Consider the following 22846-nt stretch of genomic DNA (forward strand, 5'->3'; position numbering starts at 1 on the left):
ATAATGTTATCATTGTTACCATTTGAGAATTGTGGAAGGAATATTAAAAACTTGTATTCTTATATTTTACTTGTGATGGAAATTCTCTATATTAAATTTCATGAGTTATGAAGTAAGGTTGTAGATAATTCTTCTCTTGGATGTATTGTAGATTTGTATTCTATAAGGAACATGTAGATTAATGTTATGAGTAGTTGGTAAGATTCAAAATGTAAATTGGTAAGATTCAAAATGTAAATGTTGCTTGGAAAGGTTGTGGGTTGAGCATTTCGTAACTTGAAAGAATATCATCTTGCTTGATAACTCTTTGAATATGTTTAATCATCTATTCATTGAAAATCCCTTGAGGATCGAATATATTACTAAGTAGACAATATTAATCTACACAAATATATTCACATAGAATTTTTATGATACAACAAATCAACTCAAAATGAAAAATATAGCTAGTTGAGGAAGTAACATATAGATCAAATCCAAAATAGGCCTGCTGAAACCCAACATTTTCCTCTTTGGAAAATGTATGGGGAGGAAAAAAAAATCCTCTCCTAGATTACAAAAGAATATTTTATTCAAGAAGAATCCTAGAGTTATGGATTTCCAAAAAAAATCAATTATAGAATAATTAATAAGTAAATTATGTACACAATATAGAGATCAGAGTATCTTAGTGGAATTCCCAACAAGTTAGATGTCAAAAAAAAAATTTGAATCCCATGACCCTCTGTCTGCACCAAATTGATTGACAAGTAAAAAAAAAAGGATCATGTCAGAACATTGGAATAATAGCCAAAAAGAAAATCTAATTCATAATTAGTACTTACCCTATGAGAGCTACCTTACCCTATTTACCTCTTGTTTCTTTAAAAAAAAAAAAAAAAATTACTCAAAAGGATTAATCATTTTCCTAGCAGCCATGAGAAGATGTGCGACATAAATAAAATCAAAAAATCAAAAAAAAGAAAGCCAACAAAATCAATGGGAGATTTGACTAATCTTATTGGGGGGAAAAGATAAGTACTAAATTTGACTAGTTTTCAACTTCGCTCCCTCCTCCTAACTCACGCCTATCATGCATGTGTTTGGGATTTGTGAAGAGATGTTACCTTGCCTAGGAACATGGTCTCACACGTGGGAAAAGTGTTGGGGCTGGCGACTTGGAAGGACCTCTAGAAAATTTTGATGTATGCAAAAATTTATTTTAATGCTTTCCTCCCTAGGGTCAGCAAGTTATGATAGTACTTTTTTCAAAATTAAATCCAAAATATATAGTGAAAAAGGGTTGTCTAGCACATGTCTTATGAAGCTCTAAATCTTGGCAAATAGATTGAGTAAACTTTAGTAATTAGTAAAGTTGTTAGTAAAGCCATAGGTAGTGTTAATTAAGGTAGTTATAAGAGGCATAATAATGATGAATGAACTATAGTGGATTTTGGATTATATTTTTGAGAAATAATTAATTTTAAATTGAATAAATGAAATTGTAAAATGAACCTTTATTTTCATGACGAGTTTTGGTCATGGATTGATAAAAAGAATAATCTAAATAATCTTAAAAAAAAATATAAGATTAATAATAATAACTAAATTCATGACATTGGAAAATGATGTGTTGATTTTAAGCAAATTGGAGATAATATCTAGGAGTTAGGACTATAGTAATATCGTAAGGGATTACTAAGACATATTTAATTTAATGATTGGGTGATTATGATTGGTATGATTTCATTATAAAGAGAGACAGTGAATGATAGGATCATTGCGATATGGGTTCCATTTATACCATTCCGTCACAATAGATGAATGTGCATCTTGTAGTTCTACGAAACCTTGGGAAATGTCTATAACCAAGTATAGTCTCACCAATTCAATTATTAATAGAATCCAAGTACTGATCAACTGAGGAGTCAGTTCATAGCACCAACAATATTAAAGAATTATTTGGACATACCTTATAGTCGATCATCCTATAGCATCAGTTTGAAGATAATGGTGGTAGTAGATTTTTCCTTTCGGCAAAACTAATACCTGTAACCCTAAATAGATTTACTCTAACATCTAATTAATCATGGTTGTAGTTGTAGCATGCATGTGACATTTTGCATTAACTAACAAATAAAGTAAAGACTATAATAATAACCTTAAAAAAAATTAAAAAAATTATTAGTGTGTTTTGTCTTGGAAAATTGGGGCATGACACAATTGTGTTCATGCCATTACTTTTATGTGTTTATAACTAAGTTAAAGTAAGATCAATCACAGATAATATCTTAAGGTTTTCATGTTAAGAATTTGTCATGTTATTTTAGTGTTTATTGAGTTACATCATTTTTCCTATGTGTTTATCGATTACAATAGAGATCAATTTTGATTTGTATCAACATCTAAGGATTTATTTTTGTGGCAACTGATTCACCCCTCCCCTCTCAATTACTCCTCTTATAATTAAACTTTTTCATAATTGATTATTACTAGGGCCCACTACATAAATTTGCTATATATCATACACTTAGACATCATACATTAGAATAGTTCAATACAAAAATACCACAAAACATAGGCACACCACCAATGTGGGATAAGAAAACTTATTGGATCCTCTAGTGTAAGGTGTGGAAGACATAATAACTAAGCCATTGCATGGGATATCCTAATAGAGAATATGATCTCTTGAATTCTCTCATGAGGAAAGTAGTGCCATCATATTCTAGTGCCATCATATTCTATATGGGTTCAAAGTCTATTTAGACAATAAAATATGTCATGGGTAAAGTGAGGAAAAATCATGTGATTGATTTTGTTGTGAAAATGGGACCAAATTAGACCTATTACCACTGGGATTTTTGCCACTGATTTGAGGTGTATTTTTTGGAGAGGGCAATATCTAAATGATGGCAATGCAAAACAAAAATTAGTTAAGAAACGTGCCACTTCCTCTTCCCTTGCACATATCATACTTCCCACCATCCTTGATCCAATTTCTTTCTCCCTTCGGTTCCTTGATGCCTTTGCCTTTGATTTATCTTTGTTCGAGTGCTTGCCAAAGCTCAAGCTAGAGATTCATATCTAATCCATTACCTTACCCACTTGGGTGGAAAGAAGCCTCAAAGAAAGCATGAATGAATAGAGTGACTCCAACACATTATCGCAGTATCTTAGAAAAGAAATAACATCTCAAGTAGGAGCTGAACCTAGCCTTGTAGGTGGATATCCATAAAGTGCATCCTATTGAAAATCACTAAGGCCCCTTACTAGATTGACACATTCATTAGATTTCCCTTCCACATTCATTTCACTCACTAAAATGTTTTTATGAGAAGATTATGTAGACCTTTTCTTGGAAAATAGGGACGTCTCCATTCTGGCTTTGTGGCTCCACGAATCGCTGCAAATTGCCTTGACACCTTAGTAATACAATGGGGAAGGTTTGAAGTTTGAAATGAATCATTTAATTCTTTCCAAAAAATGTGGACTTTCTCCCAGAACCTTAATGGAAGCTTGCAAAGGAGACTCGTCCTCCATATATTTCATGTTATATCTTTGTGTATCACTAGAGAGGCCTAGTCGACCAAGCTAATGACAATGAAGAAAATAAAATTTTGGATGGAGAGGGCCTACAAAAGTTACTGCAGGAATACCTATGGTGTAGGACTCAATTTTAAAGGACAAGAAGAATTATCCTTACTTTTCACTTCTATGCACTGGGAAATTTTAAAAAAAAGTCTCCTCATACAACCTGAAATAGGAAGATGGGCATTGTATTCTCTCAAGTCATCTACCAAAATCTACAAAAGGTTGCATGGGCATTCAACCCATTGGGCTGGGCACTTTTCCTTATATTTGGCTTTGGATGCCTCTTCAACAAATCAATCTTCCTCCTTATAAAAATAACCCTCTTTCCAAAGCTACCATGCAAAATTTTATCAGGGGATAGTGCCCATTTTCAAATGTATTTGGAAGCATTATGTTTCTTACACATGTAGATTGGGTAATTTTTTCATGTGAGCCAATAGGAAAATCAAAGGAACAAATACTTGCATTAGAGGTGAATTTTTCTTATCATGGCTATTATGTCCAACCAAGACACTCTTATTTCACAAATATGACTTTGCCATTTGATGAAATCAATCGGACCCCAAAGTGGGTTTGGCTAAAAAAAATTTCAAACTAAAACACCTGATACCTAGAATTGGCCTATTGAACTCAATATACTAATTAAAATAAAATTCAATCACTAAACCATCATTTCTAACTCAACTTTAAACCTTTTGCAAACTACCAATTTTGTGCCAAAGGGTCCTCCAATTGACTTTAAAAATTGACTGAAACATTTGGCTGAGCTTTAAGATCCAACATACTAGTTCTCTATGCCACATTCTCTTACCCTATCAGATCTCACCTCATGATGACTTTAGAGTCAAAAGATATTGATCATCAAAGTTGCCTTTGTGAAACTACTTGCAAGCAAACATGTTAGAAAACCATAAAACACATTCTATTTTGGCTTCCAAAAAGGGCAAATTAACACTTCTGGGCATGAAAACTGGGGCAGTAGTTCATTTTCACAAGGAGAGTACAAATATATGATTTCATCTTATGACAAATAACAAGGAAAATTTGGCGAACGGTCAAAGTTGGGTACTTGGATTTGTAGAACTGGGAACAATGGTAGAATATTAATTTTTGCAAATAGAATGAACTTGAGAAAGTGTGCAAACAGATTCATCAAGAATTACAAATTAGCACACTTAAAGAATTTTCAAAATAGAAAATAGTGGTACAACCCATTTGATTCAAATAATCATGGATTCAGAGTTATGACATCCCGAATAGGGATACTAATCAATCTACATTTCTTGACACCAATAGAACTTTACCAATTACATTTGGAATCACGTTTGAAAACTAATCAAATAGATTCATCATAAGCTCAAATATGAAACATAACAAGTCTCTTAACTCTATAATGTAATGTAAAATGAATTTTCTTATTTCAGTCAACTGGGTCAAAGTTACGAGTGGTCAAACAGGGCCTCCCAAAATTTTGAACAATTTACATTAGCATGACAACAACAAACAACCAACTTTGAGGGATTCAAAACCTATTCAAAAAATGTTGAAATGACTCAAAATATGAAATATAGGTTCTTTGATATGTGTACTAAACACTGCCAAAGTGAAGACTCATGAAACATTACTGGGTATGAGATATTCACATGCAAACTGGGCTACCTATCATTGTTTGACACTTAGACAAAAAATGCAGATTTGAACATTGCTCAAAATGAAACTTCACGGAATGAATCAAAATATAAATTTATCAATAAAATGTGGATGCATATGCTGAATGCAAGATATTTGAAATATTAAACACCATTTAGGCCTCAAAAATGATAGCTAGGTACACATGCATTAAATGTGATCATAGGGCTCAATTTTTAGAAAGGTACTCAAAATTAGGGTTACAATTTTGAGTCCCAACACTTTCCTTCCAAATGAACTATGGCGTGGAAGAAAGACAGACCAACACTATATCATATTAATGAATTTATAGCAAAAATAGGTGACAAATTTGAAAGTATAATGGATGCCTATTTCAAAACTTTCAAAGAGAAAATGCAAAGAATATAAATAATTCCTAAGAAATTAGTGAATGACTATGAACACGGTATTTGTTTTTGGTTTGAATATGATAAAGTCCATATCCATGTAGTTAGGCCAAGATTGGCATGGGTTAAGCCTCTAGGATATGAGGTAAACATAGATGATACAAGGGACATCATTGAAGCTCCCTTGAATGATCCTGTTGACCATAAGGCACCTTATTTTTGCACATATGAGGAAGCCATGACCAAGATTAATCTTGAAATTAAGCTTCCCCAAGTTGTGAAAAGAGGAGGAAAGAAGGTGGAAAAGATACTTAAGATAATTGAAGGAAAAGGAGATGACCTTGATGAAGAAGGAGTGGAAGAGCATGCAGAGGAAGAGGAACCTCTCAAGAAGAAAGGGAAGGTCATAATCACTAAAACTGTAAAGTCCCCCCTACTATGTTTACAAGAAGAAAAAAAAATCAAGGAAGAAACTGAAGTTAGGTGATGATGATGAAGAAGATGAAGTAGAGAAAATCATATTTCAGAAGACTGCCCCTACCTTTGCAGAAAGAGTGAAAAGACTAGAAGAATGAGGAGGTATAATATCTTTCAAAACTCTTAAGTATGACACTAGGAGTGTGCACTAGAAGAATGAGGAGGTATAGTATCTTTCAAAACTCTTAAGTATGACATTAGGAGTGTGAAGAAACAAATAGAAGATACCCTAATGGCAAAAATGGCAAAGTGGAAATATTCTCCCGATGATCTAGTCAAGAAATTTCCTAACAATATTCTGAAGGCAGTTACACCTATATGGGAGAATGTGCTTAATATTACAAAAGACATCAGAGAATAGACTTTGAGGCAACTTATGCCTAATCTATAAGACAAGGAAGGAAAGGAATCATTAAAGAAAAATAAGTAGAATCTTACACCAAAATTCAATGTATTATTGATCTTGTCAAAGGACATAGAATCTATTGTGAAATCCAACAATATAGCCTGTAAAAATATCTATGGGATACACAAGCCTAGTGATCAGATTGTGCAAATTGATGATGAAGTAGAAAAAGTAGAGAAAGATAATGAAGACATAGATGATGAGGAAGTAGAAAATATGGAAGGAAATGATGTTGAAGATGAAGAGGATCAAGAAGTAGTAGGAGGTGATCTTCCTGAAATCCAAAGTATAGAAGAATTAGATTCTAAAAAGATAGAAATAGAAGCAATGACCTCTCTTCCCAACTCTTCAAGAAAATTCTTAGTACCATCTATCTCAGAGAAGTTTGCTACCAAGTTAGTTGAGGTAAAAAATACTTCACCAAGCACTCAACTAACCTTTGAAGCAATATTATTGAGTGCATTAATGAGTGAAGTTTCCATCACTTCATCTGCCAAGTAGCAGATGCAAATCACTCTAGCATCAAGCCTAATTAAGTCACATCAACGTATTGCAAACATTCCTACTGTTAGTGCTATTACTTCAATATTCGTTACTATTCCTACTATTTCTACTACTATTTATACTATTTATATTGTTGTTACTGCCATGGAAAGTGCAATGGTAGTTGAGGTTAAACCTCAACCAACCATTGTTGTATTGAGTAAAGGAAAGAAAATTATTCCTTCCATTTAGAAAGAAAAGGGTAAAGAGGTAGAAGCCTCCAATGAAAAGATTGATTTAGAAGAGGACATTGTGATAGAAGATTGGGATCTTTCCAATGTGACTCCTAATCAAATGAATACTCTTGGTGAGCTTTGGAAAAAAGAGGGCCAAACAGTAGAAGCTTAGAGAAGAGAAGAAGAAGAAAAACCAGGTACTTAAAAACATCAAAATCATATTTATGGATGCTATGAATATTGAGATTGATGAGAAACAACCTATTTTGGATCAATTAGTTGAAGTTAACAAGTACAATAAGGACATCAGTGGTCAAGATAAACTTCTATAGAGGTTAGAAAGAAAATTTAAGAACAAGTTTTGGAAAATGTACCACAAAAGATAGCCATTGACCAAGTAGAATAGTCTACCATTATTGCTACATTTGAAGTATCTATAAATAATGTTGTTACTTTGTTTGTAAAGTTAAGTGATATATGATATATCTAACTTTATAAAGGAAATAAAAGATAAGCTAACCATTATAGATGTTGATTTGAAGGTAACTGCACATCAATTGTCACTTGACCCTAGTTGTAGTTTTGTACATTTTGTAAAGATTAGGCTTTTGATAGATCTTCAGGTTGAATTGTTAAGGGAAGAAGCTAAGATAAGGGCCATACTTAGAAAAATTCAAGGCATGATCCTTTCCAACATGGATGCAATGCAAAAACATATTGCAACATGTAAAGATGTTGATCCAGGATAACAATTTCTCCATAGTTGATCATATGATCGAACTTTCAATAGAAGTGTAAATAGCCTTACATGAATCAAAAGTTTTGCAAGAGAACTGGGACATGACTATGTCCATAATTTTGAAAGTACATAGTGATTTCTTGTCACATTTTGCTTTACCTTGTAGTTATGTTTTTTTTGGAATTTGAGTCAAAAAAAGGTGAACATAAATGCTATTGGAAATATAAGAGGAGTAACTGAGAGGGGAGGGGTGAATCAATTACTACTAAAATAAATCCCATATCCCTTAGATATTAGTACAAAATACAATCTAAATATTGTTGATGCTCAATAAACACACATAAAATGTTGTAATTTGGTAAGTGTTGATGGTAAATACTTAACATGAAAACTTTAGATGTTATCTACGATTACCATTACTTTAACTTAAGTTGAAAACACATAAAATAAAATAGCATGAACACATTTGACACTAGAATTTAATATGGAAATCCAATTTGGGAAAATCCACCAATTGAAACTACTTACTATTTTCACTCTTCTAAAGTGAGTGCTATTAGGAGCCAACCTTGTTAAAGGTTACAAAACACACTATTAGGTTTGACCCTATTAAAGGAATTAATCACCCTATTAGGAGTGGCCTTGTTAGAGGTCCTGAGAAAATTCAATAGAACTACTACCTTGTTAGAGGATTTATAAATAGTTGTTAAGCCAACTCTATTAGGAGATTTAGATCAATGCTACAATGATTAGAGAGTAACAATGAGATGAACTAATTTGAATACAACTAAATTTCTAATTATAGATCTCTATTCTCGCTTGTACTTGATCCTTCCTAATCAAATATAGCTTTTCTGATCCACAAGGATATTCTACTTATCCTTCAAATTTGCTTCCTCTCTTCATCTTCAATACATTGATAACATCTTCATTACTTGCACACTTTCAAATTCTCAACTTGACCTTGTACTTATATCTTTCATATTGTCAAGTTGTCTCAAATACAATTTAGAATAATTAATATTCATCACCTCAGTCATCTAGAACCAATAGATAAATCAATTAATCTTAATATACCCAAAAATGAAAATCCTTCATTAGCCAATCCAACTCAGTAGACACTAACTTAGAAATGATTTTTTGTGTTAACCAATAGAAGCTTGATTAATACTGCATACTTACAAAGATCCTTTGACAACTGAGTGATCTTAGTTAGCACTAGTTCTTCATTAATTGAGTTAGCTTGGTTAACACTCATCTTCTACATACTTTCCTTTGATGCCCAAGTGAACTTGGTAGACACTACCTTTTGAACTAGATAACCACAAGAACACTTGGTAGTCACAAAAAACTATCTTCATTGCCTGAGTGAGCTTGACATATACTAATTGATAATGATATGCCATTTGTGTAACATCAAAGATAATACAAAATCAATCAATTGCATCCAATAATATCCCTCTTTGACATTGATGGAAACACAAAATTTCATAGCACAATGAAATTTTGGATTTATTCTTGAGAACTCCCTCTATTAGTATGAGCTCTTTCTTTCACTGGATTCTCCCTTTGTCTTCAACAACTTCTGCCAAGTTCATTCACATAACTTTCTCCCTCTTATAAAAAACTTCTCCTTCTTTGAACAACAAAAATTTCTATGAGATATGAAAGCAAAATTCTTCCTCTTTGACAACACATGCCAAAGACAAGAACTCTGTTAATATCAATGTACCTTAAGTATTGATTTATTTTCAATATGCCCTTGTCAATTCTACACTAGCTAGTTGATCTTCAACTTAGCTCTTATTGATGCTTCACTAAGCTTTATTTAGTGAGCTTTAGATAGGGGAATGACCCCTAGTTTACCTCTTAAATACAAAAATATATCCTTAGATAATGGCTTGGTGAATATATCTATAATCTATTCTTTTGTATTAACATATTCCAATCTAACATCTTTAGCTTACACCAACTCTCTTAAGAAGTGATATTTTATAGCAATGTGCTTTATTTTGGTATGCATCACTAGATTCTTTGATATTTTGATTAGATTGGTGTTATCATAGTATATGAATATTGGATTCTTGATCTCTATCTTCATTGTTGCCAACAATTATTTGAACCAAATAATGTTATAATAATTAACTATTGTTGCCACATATTCTACCTCTGATGTGGATTGAAAGATGCAATTTTGTTTATTTCTGATCCAAGAAACTATTCTTTTACCAAGAAAAAATGCTCCACCACTAGTGCTTTTTCTATCATCAAGACTTCCTACCCAATCAGCATCAGTAAATACTTTCAAGTCCAAATTGCCTCCTAGTTTATACCATAAGCCATAGTCTTTAGTACCTTTCAAATATCTCATGATTATTTTGATTGTCATCATGTGATTTTCTTTAGGATTTGCTAAGAATCTTGCCACCATTCCAATTGCTAGAGCAATATTAGGCCTTGTATGTACTACATACTACAATTTTCCAATCATTGATCTATATGTGATTTGATCTACTTCTTTGGAATCATCATTTTTGGAGAGTTTATGTCTAGTAGACATAGGGGTTCCAACTATTCTTGAATCTTCCATTCCAAACTTCTTCAATATCTCCTTGATATACTTATATTTAGTGATGTAGATACCATTTTTGTTCTACTATATCTACAATCCAATAAATTTTTTTATCTCACCAAACATGGACATATCAAATATTTTACTCATTTTTTCTAAAAATTCTTTGTACAAGTCATCATTTCCTGTAAATAGAGTATCATCAAAAAATATTTCTAGAAACATAATCTTCTTGTCTAGTCCTTCTTTGATATAAAGACTACTATTATCATTTGTTCCTTGAAAGCCAATCTATACCAAGTAATTATGAAGTTTTTCATACCAAGCTATGGGAGCTTACTTGAGACTATATAATGCTTTGTGTAACTTACAAACCATGTCTCTTTTGTTAGGATCTACAAAACCTTTTGGTTGTTCAATGCAGACTTCCTAATCAAGAATTCTATTCAAGAATGTAGATTTAACATCCATTTGGTATACTTTAAATCCTGTGTACTACGTATGCTAGTAAAGTTCTAACACCTTTTAATCTTGCTACAGGAAAAAAAGTCTCACCATAATCAATACCTTCTTCTTGAGAATAGCCTTTGGACACCAATCTTACTTTATTTCTTGAAACTTTTCCATCTTCATTCAACTTATTTTTGAATACCCACTTTTTACCAATTACATTTTTATCTTTGGGTCTTGGAACAAGGGTCCAAGTTTTGTTCTTTTCTATCTATTCTATCTCTTCATTCATTGCTTTAATCCAAATTTCATTATCCAAATCATCTTTAACATTTCTAAGCTCAAATTCAGCAAGTAATCATATACCTTATAATTTGCTTCTTGTCATTGTTCCATCAAATTTGTCTCCAATGATCTAATCAGGTGCATGATGCCTTCTAACATATCTTGCTAACACATGCTCTTTGGGGTTTGAATGAGTTCCAATGTCTTTGTTATGAACTTCAATTTCAAGATTGGGTCCTTTTGTCTATGACTCAAGTCCATTAGACTCATGTTGAACTAGCTCAGTAGCATCTGATTGTGAATCAGGGTGCACTATTTGCAACTTGTTGGCATTAAGTCATGTTTGTTATTAGTGACAACACTTATTTAGATTTTGTATGATTACTGAGTTCATCATTTAGTCTTTAGTGTTTATCAAGCAATTTGGTGGTTACCAAGCTTTGCAGTGTCTACCAAGTCATCATTTCTTGTGATGTGAAGCCAGTGTTAACTGAGTGAAGAGATGAGTAGTGTTTACCAAGTGCAAGCAAGGTAAACATGGTATTCAATTTCTACTGAGTGACACTATATCTACCAAGTCTCCAATATTCACTGAGTTTGGAGCTATGTTGAGTGATTAGTATGGACCAAACCTCTACTTCTACTAAATGCATGATGATGCCAAGTAATGTAGTGGATGCCGAGTATTAAAAGTTTACCAAGTCAGCTTACAAAACCTAAGTATCTACATTTGGGCCAACTCAACAATATTGGTGTTATCTTTTGTTTTGGTCGACCTTGTATTTTTGAGAATTGGGTTGGTATATATGTAATATATTGTATCATACCCAAGCATGATGATGTAGTAATGCTTTGAGAATAGTGAAAGTGAATTTAATGATCAACATGCAAATGTGAATCAACAACAGAGTAAAGTGCATAGCAAGGTCAAATTAGGAGTAGTCAAGTTTTATCTATCACAAGAGGTGATCAACATTTCAAGGAACCTAATTAGAAATTTAGTTGTAAATCATATCTACTATTTCATCATAATAGGTGAATTAGATTCAAATCATTTAATAGGGTAGACTTAATAGTCTTTTCTTTAAATGTCTTTACTAAGTGCATACTTCATTGTATATTTGTAAAACCTCTAACAACGTGGACCTAGCAGCCCTAATTGCTCCTAACAGTGTAGATCATTAGAAGTGATCATTGTAAGCCTTCACAGGCCAACTTTATACTATAATATTGAAGTTTTGTGGGTATCATCCCCACCCTAGTTTTACTTTCTATTTGGAAGGTTTTTGGATCACAAAATATTGTGTTCAAGTTTTTTGTGCTTTCAGTTTCTCATGCATGTAGTAGATTAGATCTATTAATGGTGAATGGATTATGATATTAAGTGCTAAAATTTTGTCAAAAGTTTTGAGGTTACTGATTTGCCCCCCCCTCTCAGTAACCTAGCTAGTCTTGATTTTTTCCAACAATTGGTATTAGAGTATTATGGTTCTCATGATAAAGTTTGATAGATTGAGCAAAGATCAAGGATAATGGAGACATTCAAACTTGAAAAAGCTATTGACAATGAGAAGCTAGATCTAGAAATGGCCATAGCTCAACTCAAGGAAGCAAAAGAGCATCTTTCCCAATCCCTAAAAAGAAGGAAGGAACTTGCAAAATAGATGAATGACCACCATTATGTTGAAGAAAAGATTGAAGACTTTTTCCCATCAAGTAGTTCATATGAAGCAAATGAAACAACCAAAGAACTCCTAGAAAAGAATGGCTCCCTGCAAGAAGAGGTAAGAAAATTACAAAGAGAACAAGAAATTTAGTCAATAAGATTGTGTGAAATTTTAGAACAAAGAAATAAGGAAAATGAAGACTTGGAGACAAGGAACAATGAAACTCACAATCAATCCCTTCAGCAAGAAAGTCTCATCAATTAGCTCTCCAATGCAAATAAGGAAATCATGAATCTGAGATCTGAAAATGAAAGGTTAAGGAATGATTTAAGCACTGAAAGGCAAATCAATGAAAGGTTGAAAGTAGATCTAAATTCTTAGAAGCAACTCAATGAAAGAATAATGAAATCCCAAGTAGACATGGATCAATTGAATCAACAAAGTGAGTAGAATCTTTATAGAAAAAAGGGCAAAGCAGGACTTGGATACAAAGAAGAAGGTGAATCCTCCAACCAAGGTGCTCAAAGGAATCAAAGACCTACCTGTAATCACTATGGTAAGATAGATCATACATCAAACAAATTTTGGAGTAATGGAAAGACAAAATTCAATGGAAAATGCTACAACTATAGTCAGCATGGTCATAAATCCAATGAATCCAAGGAGAAACCAAAGTTTGAAGGCAAATGTCACAAATGCAAGAAACAAGGTCACAAGGAATCTAAATGTAGATCTAAACCATTCAATCTAGCTGAACAATTTGTAAAGGAAATATTTGGTTGGGACTACAATACTTGGTGTAGATGTCATTGTTGTGGAGAATATAGACACATTGGCATAAATTGTGTTAGGCATCATTTGAGAAGAAAAGATACTACAATAAGATGTTACACATGCACTGAACTTGGTCATATAACTAATAATTGCATGAATATAGTTAGAGTTGAAGATGAAAAGAAGGAAAAAGCTAATAACATTAGGAAGTAGATGACACAACAGTGGATTCTTAAATCTACCAAGCAAGCTAGTTCAAGTGATGATATTCATGTCACTCATGAAGTGGGTGACTCCACCATCTCCAATTAAGTTCTTAAGGAAGGACTGGAACTGTATTTACAAAGTCACATCTTATACAGTTTGAATAGAAAAGAAGCAAAAGATCCAAATTAGTATTCCAGATATAGAGGGATCACAAAAGGTTAGCATCAGTATTCACCAAGCAAGGTCAGGTCATACTGAGCGAGGTCGAGAGTAACAAAGTTTTGTTTGATCACTGAGTTACAAGGTTCTATTGAGTAACTTGCATAGATAGTGGATGATAGCCAATCAAGCACAATGTCATTATGGCTCTCATCATATTGAGCATTAATGAAAAATTTTCATCAAAAGGGAAGAATTTTGATTTCATTTCCACTGCAAATTCAGTATATCCAGAGCAGAGTGATTTGTAAAGCATTAAAGTGATCTTGAGCAGAGTTTGCAGTGAATTTTTTTTAGGAATTTTCTTAGTCTACTGAATGATCATGGCATCCACCAGTAGCAGCAACAAGGCAAAGAAAGGATCTAAGATGTTGGTGCAAGGTGTCAAATGGAAGGCTTTGAATTTCAAATTGGTACCAACAATTGCAAAATCCCTCCACCCCAATGGAGCTCAGTTGCAAATTCCACCAAAGGTACTCCTCATCAATGATATTCATACTCATTTCAAATGTGTTGTGTAAGAAATAAGAACCCTAGAAATGGATAGTGCCCTAGGCAAATTGTGTGTGGATGGAACCCTTAAGCCCAAACATAAACATCTAGAGGAGAAAGGTTTAACCCACATTCTGCACCTGCTAAAAAAGTTTTAGATAAAATGGATTAGATATATCTTAATCCGAGTCCATAATGGTCAGTTGTGGTTAGAGCAACTAGTTTTGATAATGAAGAATATGATTCATACAATTATGGTCTCCTTATACTTAAGAAGGTCAAATTTACTAAAACTCTAGGTCAAGATGAGCTACAGAAGAAAACCCTAGCTAAGTGGGATGATAGAGGATTAAAAATTAGCAATGTATCTGATGTGGAACTCAAGTTTGGCATTCATATTATTGTTCATAAGATATACAGCTCTAGTTGACTGAAGAGTGTGCCGTGTGAGGCTATTGACCTAGCATACAAGGTTGTTAAGAAGAATTTGGAATATGATTTAGCAAATTTAATGTTGAAGCAACTGAATAAGATTATGGAAAGCATTAGAACCTCAAAGAATAATCTATGTAAATTTGGTTCTCTATTAACTTGTTTGTTCTTTTATGTTCAAAAGTTTTTCCCCTCCAAAGGAATAGTGGTATGGAGAAAGGAAACTCTAGTTTTGTACTAGATTAATGAGTTTATTGCAGAAATGGGTGAACATTTTTATAGTATAATGGATAACCATTTTGAAGCATTTAAGGAAAAGATGAATAATAGGTTTTGGTTTCCCCAAAAATTGGTTGAAGATTACAAGGACGATGTCTATTTCATGGTTGACTATGATAGAGTATACATTTAGGTAGTTAGGCCTAGAATAGTATGGGTGAAACCTCTTCCTTATGAGGTTAATATTGATGAAACTAAAGAAACAATTGAAGCCCTGGTGAATGAGCCTATAGGTCCAAAGGTACCCATCTTTGGAACATATGATGAAGCTAATGCCAGAATAGAGCTAGAAATTAAGTTTGCATAGGCAGTGAAAAAAGGTAAGAGGAGGATTTCAAAACTAAAAATTGCAAGTGCCCCTCTTATGTTACAAGGGGAAAAGGTGAAGATGAAGAAGAATCTTAGAATGAAGCATAAGAATTAGAAAAGGAGGAAGATCCTGTGAGGAAGAAAGGAAAGGTGGTTATCACTAATCCACCCAAGCCCTCCACAGCTATATTCACTAGAAGATCCAAGTAGAAAGGAGGTAGTGAAGTTGTATTTAGTAAGCTCGCACTCACCTTCAATGCAAGATTGAAGAAATTAGAAGAAGGTGTTGGTATTATAAATTTCAAAGCTTTAAAATATGAAACCAGAACTAATGTAGAGATGATGCAAATTGAAGAGTTAGTGATGAAAAAAATGGGAAAATGGAAATATTCCCCTGACCAAATTGCCCCTCAAATTTCCAATGAGTTATTAACAAGGTTAAAAATAAGATGGAATTAGCTATGCAAATAGCCAAGGATATAAATGAACAATATTTGAGATAGTTGCTATTGAGTCTTACCAATGCCGAGGTAAAGAAAGCAATGAAGAAAAATGAAGATAAGATGACAATTAGATTTCATACTTGTTTAATTTTGGTGAAAGATATTGAGCATGTAGTCAAGGATGCTACATCCATGTGGAAAAATGTTTATCATATACACAAACCTAGTGAGAATCTAGTGGAAATGACTGATGATGATGATGATAGTGATAAGGATGAAGACAATGAAGAAGACAATACTCCTTGTATCACTATAGATGCTAAGGAATATCAAGAGTTGATAAAGGATGGTGAAGAAGAGAAAGAGGAAGAAGCTAAAGAGGAAGATAAGGAAGAAGAAGAAGAAGAAAATGATCTAGTTAGGATAGCAGTAGCTATCATAGCCTCCCTTCCTCACTCTCCAGTAACATCATTAGGCACAGAGACAGCTTCAGCAAGTGTGATTGTAACCACAACAGATACATCATCTACCCAATCACTCTTTTCTCCCTCTCAAATCCAGGTATCACTAATGGAAGTATCTACCACTTCATCCATCGAGCTACAACCCTCCTCCTCTTTAGCTCATGAGTTAGGGACATCAACAGTAAGTGCAACATCTAGTTCTACAATTTTGTCTACTTCAATTTTGCATGCTCTAGTAAATGCTCCCATTGTAGATACTTCTATAAGTATTTTTCCTATAATTACATCAATCTTGGATTCTTCTAGTGCTCTAGTTAGCATTTCATCAGTAGGCCCCATACAAGTTTTCACTGCAAGCCCTACTTTTTCTACCATTATTTCTATTTCAAAGTCCAAAGCAGTAATGTCAGAAGTTGAACCAAAGACACCACTTAAAATTCTAATTAGTGGAAAAGAAATTGATGAATATATAGATTTGGAAAAGGAAATTGAAATTCCTAAGTTGGATTTTGATAATACTACTGTTGAACAAATGAGATTAGTAAGCCACCTTCTTGAGAAGAAGGCAAAGCAGAAGCAACTCAGAGAAGAAAGGGATAGAGAATTCAAAATCATATAGAGTGCCAAGAATATCATAACAGAGGCCATAGGTGTTGATGTTCATTCATCTCAACATATTTTTTTATAGTTAGAACAGGTAGTAAATAAATTCAATGAGGATTCTATTGGCCAAGAAAAGTTGATAGAGAAAGCAAAGAAAAAGTTTGACAATAAAGTGCTTGAGCATATTGCTTAGCATATTGCTATTCATTAGGTACAGCTTTCCTCAATTTTGGCTAATCTTGAATTTTTTTTTAAAAATGTAACATCTCTTTTTGCTAAGCTATGTGATGTTACTGAGTACACAAAGGAAATAAAGGGAAAATTGAATAATATAGACGAGGATCTAAAGGCTAGTGCTCAAAAGTTGTAGCTTGACCCTAGTTCAAGCTTAGCACATCACATGAGGGTTAGATTCCTATCAGACATGCATGCTAAGTTATTAAGAGAGGAAGCAAGGATCCAATCTACACTTATAGACATCTAGAACATGATCCTTCCTATCATGGATACAATGCAGTATATTGTGTATAAATGTTTGGCATTATTGTCAAAAGTGGGGAGAAAGAGATATTTGTGGAGAGAGACATGTATATAAGGAGGATAGATATTTGTATATACACTCAGTATGATATTATGCCTAATATAATATGTGCATTGTATGGGGGAGGTATGTGCAAATGTATATACAATAGAATTACAAAGAAAAATTTAAAAAAATCAAAAATCAAAATTAGCATGACATTGTACATAAGTTTTGGGAAATAAGTGTTTTTGTCACTAATGAAAAAGGGGGAGATTGTTGGCATTAAGTCATGTTTGTTATCAGTGACAACACTTATTTAGATTTTGTATGATTACCAAGTTCATCATTCAGTCTTCAGTGTTTATCGTTATTGAGCTTTGCAGTGTCTACTAAGTCATCAGTTCCTGTAATGTGAGGCCAGTGTTAAACGAGTGATGAGATGAGTAGTGTTTATCGAGTGCAAGTAAGGTAAATATGGTATTTAGTTTCTACTGAGTGACACTATATCTACTGAGTCTCCAATGTTTAATGAGTTTGAAGCTACATTGAGTGATTAGTATGGGCCGAGCCTCTACTTCTACCGAATGCATGACGATGCCAAGTAATGCAGTGGATGTCGAGTATCAAAAGTTCACCAAGTTAGCTTATAGAACCTAAGTTTCTACATTTGGGCCAACTCAAAAATATTGGTGTTATCTTGTATTTTGGCCAGCCTCATATTTATGAGAATTGGGTTGGTATATATGTAATATATTGTATCATACCCAAGCATGATGATGTAGTAATGTTTTGAGAAGAGTGAAAGTGAATGTAATGATCAACATGTGAATGTGAATTAGCAGCAGAGTAAAGTACATAGCAAGGTCAACTCAAGAGCAGTCAAGTTTTATCTATCACAAGAGGTGATCAACATTTCAAGGATCTAAATCAGTAATTCAGTTGTAAATCAGATCTATTGTTTCATCCTAATAGGTGAATCAGATTCAAATCCTTTAATAGAGTAGACTTAACGGTCTTTTCTTTAAATCTCTTTACCAAGTGCATACTTCATTGTATGTTTGTAAGACCTCTAAAAAGGTGGACCTAGTAGTCATAATTACTCCTAATAGGGTAGATCATCAGAAGTGATCATTGTAAGTCTTAATAGGCCAATTTTATACTACAATATTGAAGTTTTGTGGGTGTCATCCCCACCTAATTTTTACTTTCTATTTGGAAGGTTTATGGGTCACCAAATATTGTGTTCAAGTGTTTTGTGCTTTCAATTTCTCAATCATGCAATAGATTAGATCTATTAATGGTGAATGGATTATGTTATTAAGTGTTAAAATTTTGTCAAAAGTTTTGAGGTTACTAATTCACCCCTCCCCTCTCAGTAACCTAGCTAGTCTTGATTATTTCCAACACAACTGAGTAACTATTGAATATTTTGGGGAAATGGGAGATGAAGCCTCCTTTCTTTCAGATAGGTTTCACAGGGTATTAGGTTCATAGTAAATAAATCTTCTGTAATCCTCTAGCTCCTTGTTTTCTTCACTCTCTTCTACAAATTCATCAATTCTAACATGTGCACTTTCTATTATTTTATGAGTAGACAAATTCAAATATTTGTATGCTTTACTTCTACAGGAGTATCTTAGAAATGTGCCTTCATTACCTTTTACATCAAATTTTCCTTTTCTAGATTCTTTCAAGGTATAACATTTGTTGCCAAATACTTTCAAGTAACTTACATTAGGTTTGTAGCCATACCATAGTTGATAAGGAGTTTTGTTTGAATCTTTCTTCAACTATACTCTGTTCAAGGTATGAATCATAGTACTAATAACTTCCTTCTAGTATTGAGAGCAACATTATTTTCAATCATCAGGGTTCTTGTACAATATATGATAGATCTATTTCTTCTTTTAGCTATACCATAATGCTATGGTGTACCATGGGTTGACACTTGTCTTTTAATTCCTCTTTCAATGCAAAAATTATTGAATTCATTGGAGATGAATTCACCACCTCTATTTGATCTTAAAAATTTCAAACTCTTTCTAGTTTCTTTTTCTACTCTTGCTAGATACCACTTGAAATTTTGAAAGGCTTCTAATTTTTCTTTTAAATACATTACAGTCATCATTCTAGAATAGTCATCAACAAAAAGAATAAAAAAACTTTTCTCCATTGTGACTCTCTATTCCAATAGGTCCACACAAGACTGTATGAACAATTTCTAAGACTTCTTTTGACTAATAGTTTTTGCTTTTGAAACTAGTCTTTCCCATCTTACTAATTTGGAAAACTAGGAATGCCTCTTACTCTTCTATGTTTTCTTATCTTAACCGGATTATCAAAGTTTACACAACATAGCCTTTTGTACCATAACTAACTTTCTTCTACTTGAATAATGAAACATGAACAGTAACTAAGATTGAGTTAAAATAGATTACTTTTTGTTTGCTTTCTAGATCCAACCAGATTTCCTATTCTATCCATTAGTTTGGCCTTCCCATTCATGAATTCTACCTTAAATCCAATGTTTTTCAACTATGTCACACTCATTAGATTATGCTTTAGTCCTTCAATCCAATAAGCATCGTCACATATAAGTTCTTTAGTCAATGAAATACATCCTTTTCCTTTTATGTTACGAGGTTCATTGTTTCCAAATCTCACACTACCTCCATCATAAAATGTGCTAAAATTTTGTTTTGTCTCTTGTCACATGATGTGAACAACCACTATCAATAATCCATATATCATTTTTGCTAATATGAGAGATAAGTACCATCTTATCTCCTTCATCATTAGACCCATCTTTTACAACAATGTACACCATTTTATCTTCATTGTTATCAGAATCTTTAGATATAAAAAAAGATTTCTTACCTTTCTCATTTTAGTTCTTGTAGTTCTTGGAATCCTTCTTGCCTTTGTGCTTATTGATTTTATTTTCATCTTTAATTTCTTTATTTGGAAACTTTGTAGCAATGTGACCAACTTCTTCATAGGAAAAATAGATTAGAGAAACTTTACTTTTGTACTTTCCTCTACCTTTTGAATACTTCCTTGCAAGTAGGGCTTCAAAAACTTCAAGATCATTGTTTGAACTTTCTTTTGATTCTTCTTCATCACTTTCTCATTGACTAGAATTTTATTTCTTAGCCTTTTCTTTGAATGGGAGTTTAGCCTTAAAAGAAGACTCAATAACTTTTGAACTAGGAACATAGTTATCAAAGCTATTTAACTCAAAAGCTGTCAATCTTCTAACTAGAGCATTCAAAGATATTTTATTTTTTGGATCACATCTCATCTCTTGAATAGAAAATACTCTAATTGCATAAATAGGAAGAAGATTTTTGAGTACCTTGCTTACAACTATTTTTTCTACTATGAAGTGTTGTGACTTCACAAAGGATTTGCATTATGAAAGGTTGTGACTGTTGGAAAAGAAAAAATGGTAATAAGGTAAAATTTTTTTAGTTTAAATATTGTTTAATATTAATTATGATAATAAGGAGGTAACATAATTATATAAAAATACCAAGGTAATAAAAATGAATATTTTCTTTCATTTGACAAGAGGGGAATATACCAACTCTTGGACTTAAGTTTATTGATCTATGAGACCCCACCACAATGTTTGAAGACTGAGGTATGGTATAGCATCTAGGCACAATGAGAGATGAAAAGTACTCATTTGAAAGGTGGGTGCCAGTGTCCTATCAAGCCTTTAATGTGGTCTCCTTGTCCTATCCTCAGATGACCTAGCCTATACATACAATGTAGTAGATACGATATGAACATATATGAAGAATTATCTTTGATTAAATAATACAATTATAATTTTTTAAATTACTTCCTTGGAAAAAATTGGACAATATTATAATCCCTTGCAAGTAGGGACATTACAGTGGTATCAAAGCATGATCTTGCCATCCAATAGGGTTAAAGGGGATTTAAAAAATAATTTATTTGAAGGACGAATGTAGAAATTGAATTACTATTAGAAATCATCCAAACATATCTATGATAGCAACCTAATAATTATGACTAAAAGAAATATAAATTTCAACTCAATAGAAGAAGTTATATAATTGCTTGAGGACAAGCAATTTGAGGAAGGGCAGACTATGATATCCCCATTTTAAGATAGAATTTTAATAATAATTAGATAATAAAGATATATTTATAAAAATAGGAAATAATAATTATTTAATCTATATTATTAATAAAATAATATTTAGTATGACATTTTAAATATTTTTTTTTTTCAAAAAGTAAATAAAAAATCAAATTAAATACAAGAGACAATATTGTAGAAAGTATGTTAACTTTCTAAATAGAATTTCATAATAAATAATAATAAACACAAATAAGTAAGTTATTAAATAATATAACATAGAATAATATAAATTAACTAAATCTAATGAAAAGTCAAGAGAGATTTAACACATAGACATGACTCATTGAAATTCAGACATAAAATGGAGGAGAGTTTATTTTAGAGAGGGGAAAAAAAGGAAGAGGAGAATAGAGGAGTTTAAAAAGGAACAATGGAAGAGGAAAGTAATATCATGAAGAAAATAAGGAAGTGACTTTTTGAAAAGGTATGAATGATATTGAAAGGATGTGAACCTTCAAAGGGTCATAATTATGAATAGTTGTGACTCTTTCAAAATATTGTGATTATGAAGTATTGGGATTTTTCGAAAGGATTTTAGTTATGAAGTGATGTGACTTTTTAAAAGGATTATAACTATGAAGTGTTGTGACTTTTCAGAGGATTTGTATTATGAAAGGTTGTGACTCTTGGATAAGAAAAAAAAAAAAAAGGTAAACATTTGTTATTTTAAATGTTGTTTAATATAAATTATGATAATAAGGAGGTAACATAATTATATAGAAATATCAAGGTAATAAGAATGAATATTTTCTTTCATTTGACATAATTAAATAAAAGAAATAAATATCTAATCGATGTAATTGATTAGGAAGAGATAACGATTCAAGAAAGATCTCAAGATTATGACAATTAGTAAGAACTAGGTGGATAAGAGGGTTAGGCTAAGTCCTAAGGCAAGAGGGGAATATACTGACTCTTAGGTTGATGTAGAAGCATCTTGGGTTTCCTTGTAATCCTGCACCCTTTTGTTCATTCTGCTAGTTGTTGCCAAGTTTCTTATTAC

This window comes from Cupressus sempervirens, chromosome 8, assembly GCF_028749045.1.
Source record: "Cupressus sempervirens isolate cs-2001-9-10 chromosome 8, ASM2874904v1, whole genome shotgun sequence".
Lineage (NCBI taxonomy): Eukaryota > Viridiplantae > Streptophyta > Pinopsida > Cupressales > Cupressaceae > Cupressus > Cupressus sempervirens.